The 16,930-nt window shown below is 40.7% G+C and overlaps 1 long non-coding RNA gene across 2 annotated transcripts; it reads right to left on the reverse strand.

The window, feature by feature from the left end:
• Positions 1 to 1,216: 1,216 nt before the first annotated feature.
• LOC141577473 (uncharacterized) lies at positions 1,217 to 16,855 on the reverse strand. Of its 2 annotated transcripts, none has more exons than XR_012506471.1 (3): positions 16,495 to 16,855; positions 5,568 to 12,227; positions 1,217 to 2,400 (listed from the first exon to the last, which is right to left on the reverse strand). It is a non-coding gene; the product is annotated as an uncharacterized LOC141577473 (long non-coding RNA). The 2 variants fall into 2 exon arrangements; XR_012506472.1 differs by having other exon boundaries at positions 1,217 to 3,610.
• Positions 16,856 to 16,930: the final 75 nt, after the last annotated feature.

Genomic DNA, 16,930 nt, shown 5'->3' on the forward strand with positions numbered 1-16,930 from the left:
TGTTAAAACTAAAGCTATTGATCTTACTGTTTCTACTTTATTCCAGTAATTGAAAGGAATAATCATGCTTGGTTTCTGAGTCCTTCTCCAAGGAGAAGGTCACAGGACTATAATCTTACAAAATAGCCTGAATTACCAAGAAGACCACACCTTGAGTGCTTACGAGATAAAGAAATCTAACTGCTAACTGGTCGCCTGGAGGCATCATGACTCCATTCTGTCTTCTGATGAGAGAGTGATTCTGTTGATTGTTATCGATGCTGTATTGTTTGAGCTATGGCTATATAACCACCCCATCCCATCTCCAAGGTGGGTTCACAGTTTTGAAGGCACTAGCCTGCTGAGAGTCTCCTTTGCCCGGCAAAGCAATAAAATTGCCTCTTTTCTTCTAAGTTCCAAGACCTTCTCTCTGAGTTATTTGGCTCATCAGGGATGGCGGCCGATCTTTGGGCAACACTCCTAGACCCAAGTCATAGAAGCAAGCTTATCCCCTAAGACTTCAGCCTAAAAGTCAAAGCTGATAGCGGTCACCCAAGACTGAGCGCTCCAGACAGGGAAGATTTTAAAGTTTACACAGACTCTTGGTATGAGTATGCCATCCAGCATGCACATGAGGCTATTTTGAAGGAAAGAATTATGCTTACTGTGGAGAATACGCAGGTGAAACATGGCTTAATCATACTGAATCTCCCAGAGGCAGTGCAGCTTCCAAAAATAAGTAACAGTGATTCGCTGTAGGGGTCATCAAAAAGGGAATTCAGAGGTAATAAAGGGAAACAACAGGCAGATGCAACCGCCAAAAGGGCTGCCCTAGAACCACTAACTTGGCAATTTCTCCTCATACCTAAGAGGTCAGATCCATCCCATTACTCTCCAATCTATACAAAGGAAGAACTGGACAAAGCCCAGAAATGGGACTTCAGTTGAGATCTAGGAGGCCATGGGTGGCTAGTTAATGAACATGGGCAATACTTCTTTCCCCAAACTGCAGCTTGTCAAGCCATCAGGGAGGCTCATCAAGGAACTCACTTCAAGAGGGAAGCCCTGTATAATTGGTTAGCTGCGGTCATGATAACACCTGACATGGAAAGTATAATCAGTCAGATAGTTGAGATATGTCCCACCTGCACAATGAACAACCCCAACACCAGACACCCCCCCCCCCGGGAACCCCAGATAAGGCCCAATCAGACCAGGGGAACATATCCAGAGAATATTGGCAGGTTTATTTCACTGTCATGCCAAGAGTCCTAGGCAATTTCAGAAATCTTTTGTGCTAGTAGACACATTTTCTGGCTGGAAAGGAGCATTCCCTGTTAGAACTGACCTTAGCTGAGATCCTAAATTTTGGGACATGTGACGTCCTTCAAAGTCCAGTGACCCCCACTTCTGGGTCTCAGACGTCTGCCTGTGATCCCTCAATAGATAAAGTACATTCTTTACTGGGGGTGTTTCCCCTAACAAACTAATAGCCCTGGATAATAATCTCATGATAGCTCAGGCTGGCTTGCTTCACCCCACCTAATCAGAGTCAAATGACACAGACCCTAAACCTCTTATCTCATCTACAATCAGACTTGCCCAGGAGCTGATCAGGCACCTTGTGAGCAGACCTCATAAAACACCCCAACAACCAGCCCCCTGGTGCTCATGCAGGCACCCCTCCCCACCCACCGCGTGGCCCGTGGCTGTCTATGGCAACATAACTTTAATAAACTCCTTTATTCCCATACTTAATCTCTGATAAATTCTTTTACCAACCCGTGTGTTACTGGCTCACTGACCAACTGCCCTGTTGTGTCCCACAACGCTAAACCTCCACCCTGCCCTGAAGTTGCAGGGGATCATTCCATGGGTACCTCACACTCAAGTGAAGAGGGTCCCTTAGCCCCAGCCTCCAGAGAGACAACCTGGGGCAACAGATCCCCTTGACTACTTGAGTGAACCCCTCTGACCTGAAGTTTCTCTTTCAAAAAACAAAAGCGTGGCCAGGAATAGGCCACGGCAGGGAGTCTCAACATCAGGGCATGCTTTTGCCAGGCCTAGATACCTTCATTTTTAGGAGAATGTGACATGTGACCATTATTCTGTTGCTAACATTTGGGTCATGTATCTTAAATTTGTCTCCAAAAGGTTACACAAATAGCGGTGGCTCAGGGATAGGAACAGTCAGGGCTGACGCCTGGGGACAACCAAATACATCTAAAAGCGGCTGGGGAGAAGCTCTGCTCCTCTCCCCTGGGGAGGGGGGAGGTTATGACGACGCCTAAACTCAGCAGGAAGTCAGATTTTCCCGCTGAAGTCAAAAGACGGAATTTTCTCCTCAGCGCCCTATAAGAATGAGGAGCGGGACAAAAGGCAGCAGAGAGATTTGGCTCCGGCAAAGCCCACAGACAATTCCTGGAAAACAAAAACAGAATGTGGGTAATTAAGTAAAGTCTAACCTTTTTTTTTTTCCTTTTCCTTTGTGCTTAGTCTAGTTTCACTTGCTCGCAAGGTGCCACATGCAGAGGCCTCACGCCTGGCAGTTCAGACCAGCGTTCCCAGTGCCAAAGGGTTGTGCCAACACCTCAGCTCCCTGCAGAAGCTCTGTGCACGACACCCAGTTCAAGATGGCGGCGGCGTGCCGCGAGCGGAGGCTCCGGGCACTGCGACCTGGAGTGTGAACAACACAGCTGCTGCACCTGTCCCGCGAGAGCTCCGCCCCCTCCCCCCCAGGATCCTATGAAGTAGCCCCGCCCATGGCCTGCATTTGCAGGGAAGAGCCTGCACTCCAGGGCGCAAGCTGGTACCTCCCCATTCTTTTATCAAACAACTGAGGTTTCCTTTGCTTCTGAATGGAACTCGGTCTCATTTAAACGCCACTGTACAGGTGGACACTTGTTTTTTTGTTTGTTTTTTTAAATTTTTTATTGACTTATAATCATTTTACAATGTTGTGTCAAATTCCAGTGTAGAGTACAATTTTTCAGTTATACATGAACATATATACATTCATTGTCACATTTTTTTCCTCTGTGAACTACCATAAGATCTTGTGTATATTTCCCTGTACCATACAGTATAATCTTGTTTATCTATTCTACAATTTTGAAATCCCAGTCTATCCCTTCCCACCCTCTGCCCCCTTGGCAACCACAAGTTTGTATTCTATGTCTATGAGTCTATTTCTGTTTTGTATTTATGCTTTGTTTTTGTTGTTTTTAGTTTTTGTTTTAGATTCTATATATGAGTGATCTCATATGGTATTTTTCTTTCTCTTTCTGGCTTACTTCACTTAGAATGACATTCTCCAGGTGCATCCCTGTTGCTGCAAATGGCATTATGTTGTCAGTTTTTATGGCTGAGTAGTATTCCATTGTATAAATATACCACATCTTCTTTATCCAGTCATCTGTTGATGGGCATTTAGGCTGTTTTCATGTCTTGGCTATTGTAAATAGTGCTGCTATGAACATTGGGGTGCAGGTGTCATCCTGAAGTAGGGTGCCTTCTGGGTATATGCCCAGGAGCGGGATTCCTGGGTCATACGGTAAGTCTATTCCTAGTCTTTTGAGGAATCTCCATACTGTTTTAGGTGGACACTTGTTGAGGCCCGACTGGAAAGGGTCTGTAACAAAATCTCATAAGATGTGAGTCTACTGACAGAAAGATACTGAGTATGTGAAAGTTTAAAAGTGCTTCTACTGACTACTATACATAAAATAGATAAGCAGCAAGGATTTACTGTTTGGCATAGGGAATTATATTTAATATCTTATAATAACCTATATTGGAAAAGAATCTGAAAAATACATATAAGTAACTGAATCACTTTGCCATAAACTTTTAACTAACACAATATTGTATATCAAATACACTTTAATTAAAAAAAAACTTCTACTGAGTGTGGCACATAGACTCTTAAAGGGGGACCCACGGCATTGTCGTCCATTGCTTTGAGTAGGCGGGCCGCAGCAGAGACTACGCATAAATAAAGAGGGAGTTTCCTAGCAGCAGGATTGGTCCTCGATGGTCCCCACATTAGTGGACTGCGAAGCAGTTCCTTCTCATTCACAGACAAAAAAGGTAGGGGAGAAAATAGTTGAAAGGTGGGCTCTTACTAATTCATGTTTTACAGCCTGCAAGACAGATTCAGATACTCCTGGCCAGGTAACTGGATTCAACTCATGTTCCTTTAACAGGGCATATAAATATTGAGCACACAAAGGAAAATTTGGAATCCAGGTTCAGCAGTATCCTGCCAACCCTGGAGACCCTCGTAGTTACCTTCTGGTTTTAGGGAGAGGGAAATGAATGATTCCCAGGATCTTGTTAGGGTCCAGCACTAACCACTGAGGTGTTATTAGATGTCCTAAATATTTAACCTAAGTTTTAACAAATTGGAGGTTTTTTTGTTTGTTTTTTAAAAGAAACTATATGTCCTATTAGCGCTGAGTCAAAAGGAAAAGACTGTCTTGAATTATTGTTCCTTGGAGAAGGAGCAAAGGAGAATATAATCAGCATATTGTAACATGTAGATCCTTGAGGGAAAACTACATTAGCCAAATCCTGCTTAAGTAGTTGGGAGAAATAGGGTGGACTTTCAGCATAGCCTAACAGTCCAGATGTGTTGTCAGCCTTCCCAAGTGAAGGTGGAAAGGTATTGACTTTCTGAGTCAACAGGGATGCTAAAAAAAAAAAGCATTAAATAAATCTCTAACAGTAAAGAAGGCCCTGTCTGTAGGAATGGAATTAAGAATTGTGTGTGGGTTAGATGTAATAGGGTATCATGGAACGAGTTGTGGATAGCTGTGAGGTCTTGAACAAACTTCCATCCCTGCCTATTTGGTTTGTGGACAAGAAGGATTGGAGTGTCACAAGGCTTAGTACATGGAATAATAAGGCCCTTGCAATGTGTGCCTCTACTATGGGATTAAAATCTTCAAGGGCCTCTGCTCTTAGAGGATATTGCTTAATATTAGGTAAGAGTTTGGAGGCACCCATCTGAATTTTAATGGATGGAGCTGAATGAATGAGATCAATGTCATTAAAAGATTGTGACCGTAAATTAGGAGCAACAGATTCTAACAATTTAGTATTGGTTTGATTGTCTGTTATAATGCTAGAATTCGGAATTCCAGTTGTTGTGTAAATGAGTTATCAGAAACGTTCAGTATCTCAAGATTAATTTGGCCCTTATGGGAAAAGGAGATATTGGCCTTAAATTTTTTTAAAAAATTCTCACCCTATCAAATGTATTGGGACAGAGGGTACAAGGAGAAATTGAAGTAATCTTTATAAAGAGGGTCTGTCAAAGGATAAAGAGAGACTTGCATAGTTCCAGAACATGGTTAGAAACCCCCCACGTTAATTTTTTCAGCACTCTGAGAAAGAGGTATTGGCGGGCTCATTGCAGAAATGAGTCCGGTTGTTGCATTTCTCATTAGTTATAGAAACAGAAACATTTTCTTTTCATAATTATAGGAAATTTTAAACCCTTACTTTTTGAAATTGTTACTTTACCAAAACATTATGAGCATTTCATCAAAGACACGCTTTAGTCCTGAGACGTGCCTAGAACTTACCTGAACATGCTTGGTTTCCTTCTTTGCCCACAGGGAGAAGTATCTCCAGTTGCTCATCACTCACAGCATGGAAGTGTTGTCATGGTAACTAACCTCTGGCCATCACCTAATCTTGTGATTCTTCCCATTTCACAAAAGAGAAACAAACAAACAAACAAACAAACAAACAAACAAACAAAAAACCCCAAAGCAGAGACCCTGCTGGGTAAATCCAAAAGTAGATATTTTAATCTATTTTATTAAAGTAAAACTTTGGTTAGCCAGAACTAACATTTTGAATCTATGAATAGTCATTTCACTTTCTCCACTCACCTGACTTTTTGACAGCAGAGCATAGATGGATACCCACAGACATGACTCATTTGGTAATAGCCTCCTATTCAGTCTCAGGCTCTTTGGTCTTTTGGCCTCTAAACAAACCCCCAAAGGGCTACCCAGTGAGTTTTCTAAAAATATAAACCGAATCAGGTTTCTCTCCACTTTAAACACTCCACCTGGTTAAAGTATCATTTGCATGACACTTAAGGCCATTCATAACCTGGCCTCTGCCAATATCCCCTTCCAAGGCAGGATTACCTCTCTGGAAAATGAACTCCCCATGTGGGCATGGAGCTGTCTTCTCACACATGGATTATTTATAATGGATAATTTTGAAATGAGTGAATGAATTAGCAAATGAAGGAACTCTTTAGTAGTAAGTCTGGACATCACCCATGCGTATTGCCCTCTGAGGCAGCCTTGTATCAGATGGGGACTACAGTTGTTTTTTTAATATCTGGAAGCAATAGTTGCTTAAAGAAATACAATACAGTATTTTTGCTACAAGTCTGATTTTATTTTTATTGCCTGATGTTCTTGTAGGTTCAATCTAATTCATTTTAGACCCAGCTTTCACAAGTAATAAATTATTCAAGTTTCTAGGGGGATGTCAAATTGAGCTTTTTTTTTTTTGATTGGCATATATCTTTTAAAATTTCATATTTAAGTATGATATACATATCATATTTTTTAAACCTGAGATTGTTTCATTTTATTATTGCTGTATTTAGTTATGATAATAAGAGGGGATGGCTTTTCTGCTTAGAAAGAATTACCTACAATTACATGGATTGAAAATTAAGTCAATATGTTAATACTGAAATTTTTTAAACCTGTCTTTTTTAAAGCTAGCTTTATTTCATAAGTTTGTTTTTCTATTTATAAATCTAATAGTTATATATGCAAATAAGTAGGTTTAAAAAATTAATTTCAAATTACATTTGTATATTTAAATATTTTAATTGTTTTACATGTTTCCAATACCTGACGGTAAACTCAACACTTTCACAAGCAAAACCTAAGTATTTAAACAACTTTAGAGCATTAAGTACATTTCTGTATAGAATGCCTCCCAAAATCTTGTAACTTTCAATGCAGTTTCCAGATTAAGTCAAATTCTTCTACATCTTTCGACTTAATTATAAGACTAACAACCAGATTTTCTTGAACATTGTAAGCATACTCAGATTTTCCTGAATTAAATGAAAGTATTAATACTATGTGCTTAATTTATTTTCTCTGTACTTAATTATAAACTTTCCCAGGGTTGAAAAGTCACTTACCTAACTAAGAAGGGTTGTTTTACTCTCTCAGGGAGGCTGAAGATACTGGGTCAAAAATTCAGAAATAGGAATCATAAGCATATCAGACGAATATACGTATGTATATGCATGACTGGGACATTGTGCTGTACACCACAAATTGACACACTGTAACTGACTGAACTTCAATTAAAAGAAAAGCAGCATAACAGAGTTTGAGGGACAGGTGAGTCAGAATGCTGCCTTTTTATTGGGGACTCCCATGTCCATATCTCTTAGCAATAATTTTGGTTGCCTAATTTGTGTTGGTTATTAATTCCTCTCACCCCAATTGTATTAAGCCTCTATGCCGCAGTGATTGGAATCTATGTTCCTCTCATATTTTTGTCAAGCTCTTGTCAACAACTTCCCGGTCATTCTAAAAATAGGTTATACTTGGTTGCCGTATTTTCTGTTTTAAAGTTTATTTTACAAATAATTCATGCTCATTGTAAAAAAACTACAGATATGATTAAGTAAAAATCAACACTTCCTAAAAGTATAAATCAAAATCTAAGTCAGATTAAACAATTATTAATATCTTCATGTATTCCCTTCTCTCCATCTCTCTTATTCTGTGTGTCATAAGAGCTCTCCCTTTATGACCTAATCACCTCCCAAAGGCCCCAACTCCTGATGCCTTCACCTTAGGGGCTGGGACTTCAACATATGAATTTTAGGGGCACAAAAACATTCAGACCATAGCACTCCCTTCTCAAATCTTTAACATAATCAAATCCACAAAGTCTATTGACATTTAAGGTAGCACATTTACCGGGCCCAGAGATTAGGATGTAGGTGTCTTTAGGAGACATTATTTAGCCTCCCACAAGCGCCTACTATTTGTCAGGCAATACTGTAAGTTCTGGAGATACAGCAGTAAGTAAAAGAGAAAGCTCTGAGGCTGAAAAGAGTTGGAGCTTAATGAACAGGTGGGGAGAGTGATCACTATGCAAGATCTTATGAGTCATAGACACAAGATTATATTTTATTCCAAGTGTATGGGAAGCCATTGAATGATGTTAAACAGGAGGTAATGATCATCCATTTGCGTTTTTGAAAGATCTCTCTGATTGGTATGAAGTGAGTGGAAGTGATTAGAAGGACCCTCTTCACTATCTGCCCTCTTTGGCTAGCTGAGTGCTTAGGGCCCCACAACATCTAGTGGGTGGATGATGGTGGAGGAAGGAAGCAAATGAGCCTGAAAAGAATGAGTCTTTGAGGCAGGAAGAAAAGCAAAACAATGTGACAGTGACACAGAAGCCAAGAGAAGTTTCTTCAAGGAGGGACTGATCAGTTGTGTCAAAGTGTTAAAGATGAGAACACAAAATGGATTTAGCAACATGCCCGGAGTCTATCATGATGCTTATTACAGCAGTTTCTCAGTACAGTGTTGGGGGCCAAAGCCACACTGGAGGAGGTTGGAGAGTGAATGGAGTAAAGGCAATGTTAGTAAGGGGATGAGTGGCTGCGGAGGTAAGAACAAAATTTTGCAAGATAAATAGCAGCTGGAGAAAGGGGAGAGAGGAGATGGGTTGGCTATGGAGATGGTTCTGCTCTTGTTCCACCCAAGATGCTGAACTAGCCCCACTGCTGGTTCCCTCCATTGAGAGCAATCCTGGAGGAAACGAGACATGGAGGGAACTTGTGGTGGGATAGGAGGCTATTTTTAACTGGTTTTTGTGTGTGGGGTGAGGGCTTTGGATTAGGGGCAGGAGGTAGCCAGGCTCTGGTATAGGGGGATAAAACAGGAAAAGAACTGTGGGGATTGTGTCCTTGCCCTTCCTACTGCTTTGGGGCAAATCTGGCCTGTGCCTATAAGCTTTGATGACTCAGAGTTCTGACACAGGTATCCTCAAGATTATGATCAGGGCAGGGCCAAGGTCTTTATAAGAAGGTGAGGAAATAGATGGGACTGACTCACTTTGGGCAATTACTCTCCAACCTTTCCTCTTCCAAACTCCAGGGCTGGTGAGTAACAATTTTGGAGGTATCTCTCCTAATGCTATTCTCCCTGGGGGGAAAGGTTAAACCCTTGACCTAAGGTTATACTTCTTTGTGTCTATCTTTTAATCTTGTCTTTCCATAAGTACCAATAAACAGCTATTTAAGGTGAGAGCTCTGTAAAAATGTTCCCAATTTAGAAGTTTATTATAATTTAAAGGATCTTTCATCTGGAACTCAAATCAATAAGATACAAGAGAGTGCAAAGGATGCAGCACTCACAAGATATATAAAATTTACTCCCCTACAAAAAGTCTAGAAAGTAAAGGCCTTTGTTGCAAGGCAGATGCAAGGAGGGCTGAGATGACAAAGGGCCCCTTATGGACTAGGACCACTTAACAACAAATTTCCCTGAGAGCTGGCATGGCCAGACAAAGAGATAGATGGCTCAGAATCCCGGTATATTTGACTGGATGCCTGTGTACACTGTAATATGTACCTTCCAGATGGCAGAGACCAGACAGTTTTCTCACTGTTAATCACAAAGAACAGATATCTCAAATTAATGATTTTAGTGCTTCTCTATGTATGGAAAGATGCAAGAACCTGGGATAATTAAATTCTTCCTGAGATATGTATCTTAACTGTCTAGAGACCCATTCCAAAGCACGACTGCAGTAACTGTACCTGAGTTGGTCATCAGTGTTGTCAGCCTTATTCTTCCTCTGAGGTGGAGAAGGGGTGCCAGTAAGGCAAGATTCTAAATATTCACGGGTTCCCAGCTGCAGGCTACTGCTACAAGCCCTCCTTTTAACTGGATTTGGCCACACCTTCTGCCACCAAAAATTCATAACTGAATGTATCCAAATGACTGTGAGTAACATCTTAATACATGTAGTTTGTTAGTCAATGAATATTTAAATTGATATACTATGCCAGCTATATTGATATCAATTCTCCTTTATTGATCTCAGAATAATTTAAAAGATAGGGAATGAAAAGGACTAGAAATAAATAACAATCATGAGCCACACAGTATATGTACAATTAATAATAAATAGTATTTTTCAAACTTAAATAATATACAGATACCTGTCTAAAGGAAAACAAATTTCTCATGGACCACCTAGTGCTTATATAAATTATTTTTATTATAATGTTAGTTAAAAATATATCAACTCAATCTTGATATATATGTCATATGCTTACATAGCTAAAAAATCAAATTACAAATTCAATATAAAGTCAGACAAGATTCACATGAACAATATTTGATGTGATACGATGTGGTTTGCTGAAATTAAGATCCTACTTGCAATGTGAGTATGACGTGATGCAGATTCTTTGGATTTCAAGGATGCATTTCATAAGTCTTGACTGTCCATCGGGGAAGATGCCTGATCTCTGTCCATGTGTACTCTCTTGGGTTTCCTATAAACCCAAAGTGGGGGTGGTGCCTGGAAACCTAACTGCCCCGAATTTGTGCTCAGAGGTATTGAGCTGAACAAGGAAGCACAATTACCCTGGGCTGGGATAATGATTATTGAATTAAACAACACACACACACACACACACACACACACACACACAGATATTTTGGTAAGAACATTTAAGCTCTGCTCTCTTAGGAAATTTTAATTATATAATATTGCTTACTCTTTTTTTTTAAATGAAAATGAGATCGTAGTATTTACACTGTCATGGTGTTTCCTCTTAGCACTATACATTTAGGTATGTTTCCCACTGTGAAGCTGTACCATTTAGTCAGCCCCTCTTGATAGATATCATAGAATAACATATCAAATCCTGCTTGTTTTGATTCCAGGTTCACAAAGTAGACTTCTGATTATCTATAAATGTGGCTTCATGCACAGACCAGCTACAAGGAGAGAAATTAATGACCAGAGAATGAAAATTCTGGTCTTGTTGAAATAATTAACAAATGGGCATTTTGGTTAGAACATTACATATAAGTTTGGATAATGAGTATTTTCTTTAGTCCCTGCTCACCTATGGGGTCCTGAAACTCTAGTCACTTTTCTGTTTGCCCTAGAATGGGAAATAAAGTGGCTTCACTTACATTGTACCACCTGGGGTGGTAGCTTTATGCTCCCCAGCCAGCCTTCCTTAGGGGATGCTTCCTTCTCAAGTTTTAACACTACTTCTATTGTCAGAGCTGATGGGTTTCAGCAAAAGAACCTGGAACATGATCTGGAAAGTCCTAATCAAAGGAAAAGAGACTTGAATTACATCTTAAAAGACAGAGATGATTTAGAGGGGTAACCCACATGGGGTATGGTGATTAATAAATGAGGGTCATATGATACAAGCTAACAGCTGTTAACTTCTGAAAGGCAGTATATAAGGTGATCTTCATGGACTGAAAATATACGTGGAGGGGAAATACACTTAGCTGGAAAAAAATACACGAGGTAGGGAATCTTCAGTATTATCATTCTCTTCTAAATATAATAAGAAAATGTAAAAATATTGAAAAGGAACCAAGAAAACTGTCATTATTTGCAGATGATATGATGGTTCTCCACCCAAAAAAAGGAATCCAAGAGAATAAACAAGATAGTTTTGTAAGACAAGTCAACTGCAATATATATATAGAGCGAGAGAAAGAGCGAGCGAGCGAGCGTGCATGCTGTCTGTATAGCACTTATAACCAATTGGAAAATATACTTTAAAAGTCATTCTCAATAGCAACAAAACCTATGGACTATCTAGGTATAAACTTAATAAGTAACATGAAAGGCTTATGAAAAGAAAACCGTGAAACTTTACTGAAACAAAAAGGAAGACTTGAGAAAATGGAGAAACATGATGTGTTCCTGGCTAGGAAGACTAATGAACATTAGAAAATGTTCATTTCCCCCTAAATTATTCTATAAATGTAATGCACTATATAAACATCTCAATGGCATTTTGTTTGTAAAGTCTATAGATGGTTTTGACTTCCCACTCCCAACATAGGCCCCCATCTCCAAATACCATCACATTGGAGGTCACATATGAGTTGAAGGGGCCACGATGCAGTCCACAGTACTGGGTTATTGGAAGTTTTGGGAAATGGGCTTTTCCATTCTTCTCTCTGCAGGAGTAAAAAGCCATAATTTCAGAGTAAAATACAATAATCTCCATATAAACCGTTATCTGAAAGGATCAAGGGAGTGCTGTGTGCTAGGAGTAGGACCGCTTTTCAGCAAGACTCCACACTTTCTTTTGCAGAAGTGGGAGCCCCAGACCTCTGTGCCTCTTAGCAAGACTCTGTCACAGCTCTAGGACCTCCAGCACTGGTTCTCTCTATTCTTTGCTCATCCAGTGGGTGCTGTGTTGTGTTGTCAACGTCATCCACACCCCACTTTAGAAATGAAGAACTTATTTTCCCCAGATGCTGGGAATGTTGTATGTTGACAGCACTGAGCTGAGTTTCCCTCCAGAGTTTGCCCTTGGCTGAAGAAAGCCACCTCGTTCAAGCCCCAGGCCACTCCGATATCAGCATCCAATGACTGACTGATGTAGGGGTATAAAAGCCTGGCCTCCTTGCCTCAGTTTGGGGCAACTCTGAAAGGCTTTCTTGGTTCTAGAGCTAGCTGTGATACCAAGAGAGGCCTTTGTTGTGACAGCAACACAGTCCAACTTCTTCTGCCTCATCCTGCTTCCTTTACATCCCTTAGGTATTAAACCTCTTGCACACAAATCTCCATCTCAGAGTCTGTCTCCTGAAGATTTCAATAAGGAATAGTCTCTTATTTCTCTCTGGCTTTGCCTATGGCCTTTATGTAGCCTTCCTCCACCTCTCTGGATTCTCTGAAACTCCTTCTAAGTGCCTTCTGGAATTCCACGTCAGTCAGCAAAAATATTTATATGAAGGTTTGAGACAGATAATTTTCTTTCAGTCCCTTGGGTGTTAGAAGAGTTATTTCTAGTTTACCCTTATGGGGAGGGGTCTCCAATAGGCACCCAACCTTGATAGTTCCTGGCTTTGTCTCCCGCCCCCCTTGTCCTTCAAGGCCATGAAAACCTAAGTTCATGCTTGCCCAGTTTGACAAATACTATGCTATTGGAAATGAAAATGCTAAATCTTACCTTTGTAATTACACTCCCCCTACCCCTACCTCAACGCCTAATGCCAGCATTTCAGTCGTACCGTTCTTTCTCCTCCAAGGCCAGGCAGATTGTCAGTTACCCAGTAGTAGCAATATGAAACTGCGGACCTATCCAGTGAGAAGTGAAGCCCTACACAGCAGGGCTTCTGCTTTCCAAAGTCTCATCCTCTAATGAGGGAGTCGTAGCCAGAACAAATACATAAAGAAAGTCTAAACTATAAAACTATTTGTAACCTCAACATAAAATGTCACATAGCATAAAAACATATAAGACCATTTCTCTGACTGTAACAGAGACACAACACAACTTTCTAGGAGAAGTGGGGCTTTTCTGACAATTTGTGACTACATATCAGCTGTTATGCTTCCACAGACCCTGCTGGGACTCCCCATCCTTACTGTCTTAGGATGAGAGGCTTGGCTTTGGCTCCTTGGACTAAGCCATGATCATGGTCCCCAGAAATCACAAAGTAAGAGGCCTGGGCATGGCGTAGCATAGTGGGCCAGGTGATCTGGGGAGGAGGAAGCAGGTGAGGAGAAGGAGAAAGATGTGGCAATGGGGAATGGCTATAAGGTGAGGGAGGCTGAGGAAAAGAGGACGGGGATATTTCTGTAGAACTGTCAGGCAGGGATGGATACAGTCAGTTAGAGCAGTGGTCCTCAAACATACCCAGAGAGGGGGCATAATTACAAAAGTGAGAACTTGCATTTTTAGAGAGATTTCCCCTGGAGATTCTGACTCACTAGGTCTAGAGCAGGGGCCATGGATTCTGTATGTTTCTGTTTAACAAGTGATGTTATTCTAGATAAAATACAACTTGTCTACAAACAAGAATAAATAAAGGACTTCTAGAGTTATGTTTAGCACACAAATTACCCAATCCAGAGTTCATGGAATATCAGAATGCATGAAGATATAATAACAATCTTACAGCAGAACATTCTCAGGGAGCATAGACAAAATGGTTAAAGAAAATCCAGAATATCTTAATTTTGTCCTTTATGAAAGCATTAAGTTCACCCTGAGTAGCTGTTCAGGTTTCTAAGAGCTAAGATAGGACCACAAAATACAGTACTTTGCAACCAAAGCTTTAGAAGAGAACTGGGGGTGAAAGTATATCACCTGCTGCCACCTTGTGGCAGAACTGTGTAGTTAACAAAGATGGGCAGCAAGTCTGAAGACTTGGGTCCTTTGACAAATATTCATTAACTAACTTGGAAAAATCACTTGAAATCTTTATGACTTTGTTTGCTCCTTTTAAAAAAAAGGATTATTACTACGGTACTTAAATTATCATGTTGTTGATACTGGCAATTAGAACTTTCGAACACAAGCGGTATAAAATAGTAAGGATTCATATCTCATGGCAAATGTTTGGCCGCTTAGGAGTAAGGGCCAAACTTACTGTTCCAGGGCTATCCCTTTTTCTCTTGATTAAGATGGTGAACAGGTGGCAGCTGGTAAGAAATGGGGAACATGATCAATGAAAGAGGTCTCGGGCACCCTCCCTTTCATCTATGCCATTTTCCCAATTCTCTAGGGTGAGGCTACCTCTTTGGATCAGGGCAGGCTATTGGGAAGGTGTCAGACGACTGGGGCTTTTGGAAAAGATGGATCTCTCCAGTAGCTGGAGAATCTGGTTATCTCATGGTGAGAATTGAAAGGTTGTATAAAGGTCTGCTTTCTTCTCTAGCACTCTGAAGTGTGGGTGGTGGTAGAGGTGTCCCACTTGAGTTGATCTGGCACCATTTTCCTGTTAAAAAAGAAACGACGGGTCCAAAAATGGAGTCATTTGTGCTAAAAGCAAGACTTAATACCTAACCTTATTGCAGTTAGAACCTTCTCCCCAAGCATTATTCTAGCTGCTTAGTGTGGAATTTTGTTATTTAACATCCCTGAGATAGTTCTCTGTCTTCTTAACATCCCTGTGTTGGTTTCATTATCAAGCTGGGTAGCAAGAAGGCTCCAATGGTTTCAGGCCTCACAAAAGATTCAAAAAACATGTAAACTTCTTTGGTTTTAGTATTCTAAGCAATTCACCCCGATTGTTAAGACTGGGACTTTGGCTTGAGGAATGGGACTATTTATATTAAGACAATCCTTAGAAAAGGAAATGAAATCAGCTTCCCTCAAGACATATAGAATAAAGGGGGCTAAATAGATACAAATAATGATATGAATAAAATCCTGGTTGTGTTCTAAAAGGTGAGAGCGGGGAAATGCATGCTGAGTAGGCAACCAACAATGTTCACTTAGTTTCAGGGATTGACAGCACAATACAACACACAGGTGATAATACTCAAATGAAATTCAGCTAGTCAGGGAAGTGATAATGTATGGTGAGGATCATAGCAAATGGGAATAAAAGAACTACTCAGCCCTAAGCAGTGTGGCCATGCAAGAATACAAGCCTGGTGTTGCTAGATAGTCAGCATTTTCAAGAGAAGTTGATAATCTAGATTCTTATGTAAAATATCTTGTTTTAAATGTTGGCAACTAAGTTTTTGTTTTCAACCACAAAAGGCTGCCAATACTGTCCAAAATAAACAAAGCATATTTGTTGGTCAAATACAGCTTGTGAACCTCAAGTTTACACACTTTGGGCTAAAATAGAGCAAGAGTAGAGCAGCCAAAAAAGGGCGATCAGAGAGTGTCATTACTTCATACAGTGCTTTTCCCTGTTGGTCTCCAAACAATGGTTCTCACGCTTCTGCATCACCTAACAAACTGTGAAGTCCACGTGGAGCCAGTTACTTCTTTCCAGGCTAGGCAGAGTTCTAGTACAAGGAATCATGAATGCTTGTTTTCCCATTGTTTACCTTCTGATATTATTAGGTAGTTTTTCATAGTTCTGCGAAGCTCTTTATTGACATATTAGATTGATTACCTTCTTATTAAAACACAGACATTTAGCTTAACTGAATAGAAAACAGCAGTTTGTTATTAACTTAAAAAAAAATCAACGCTTAATTAGCTTAAAATAGACTAGTGTTGAGATCCGAAACTACTTATTGATTTATGTTTATCTTTTCCTTGGTAAATTTCTTGTTCCAGAGAAGCACAAAAGCAGTAATTGTCAATCTTGTTTGCACATTAGAGTCTCGTGGGGGTGGGGGCGGCTTGGGAAATGTAAGTGTGATGCCCAGGTCCTACCCTAGAGGGATCAAAACTCCCCAAGTGATTCTAATGTGTAGACAGCCCTGTTACACATTTCTCCGTGAGAAAAGCCTACAAGCTCCGAAACCTACCGAAACTCCGATTTTCTCCAGAACTCTTCATTTCAGCACGAAGGGGCTCAGAGTAATATTTTCCAGAGGTGTCTGAAACTCATTAGTTCCTGCCTGGAGACTGACAGGACCATCAGCCAATCCTGTCAGAACGAGTCTCGGTAGAACCAATTGACTAATAGGCAACAGAACAACAGGCACTTTAAATAAACAGCCGCATTATCTCAGTAGAAAAACCAGGTTGCAGTAGCAAAGGCCAATAAGCAAAAAAAAAAAAAAAACAAAACAAAACAGGGGTGCTCCCTCCGGCGTCAGCAAGGCCTGCGCACGCCAAGAGGTCTTAGCCACCGCTCCGCCCTCCACGCGTTGCTAGAGAGACGGCGCTTACTTCCGGGAGCGCGGCTCTCTCGCGGCCCTTCACTTCCGCCCGGCGGTCTTGTGGTTGGCTGGGCCAGGT

The sequence above is a fragment of the Camelus bactrianus genome, chromosome 4, assembly GCF_048773025.1.
Source record: "Camelus bactrianus isolate YW-2024 breed Bactrian camel chromosome 4, ASM4877302v1, whole genome shotgun sequence".
Classification (NCBI taxonomy): Eukaryota; Metazoa; Chordata; class Mammalia; order Artiodactyla; family Camelidae; genus Camelus; species Camelus bactrianus.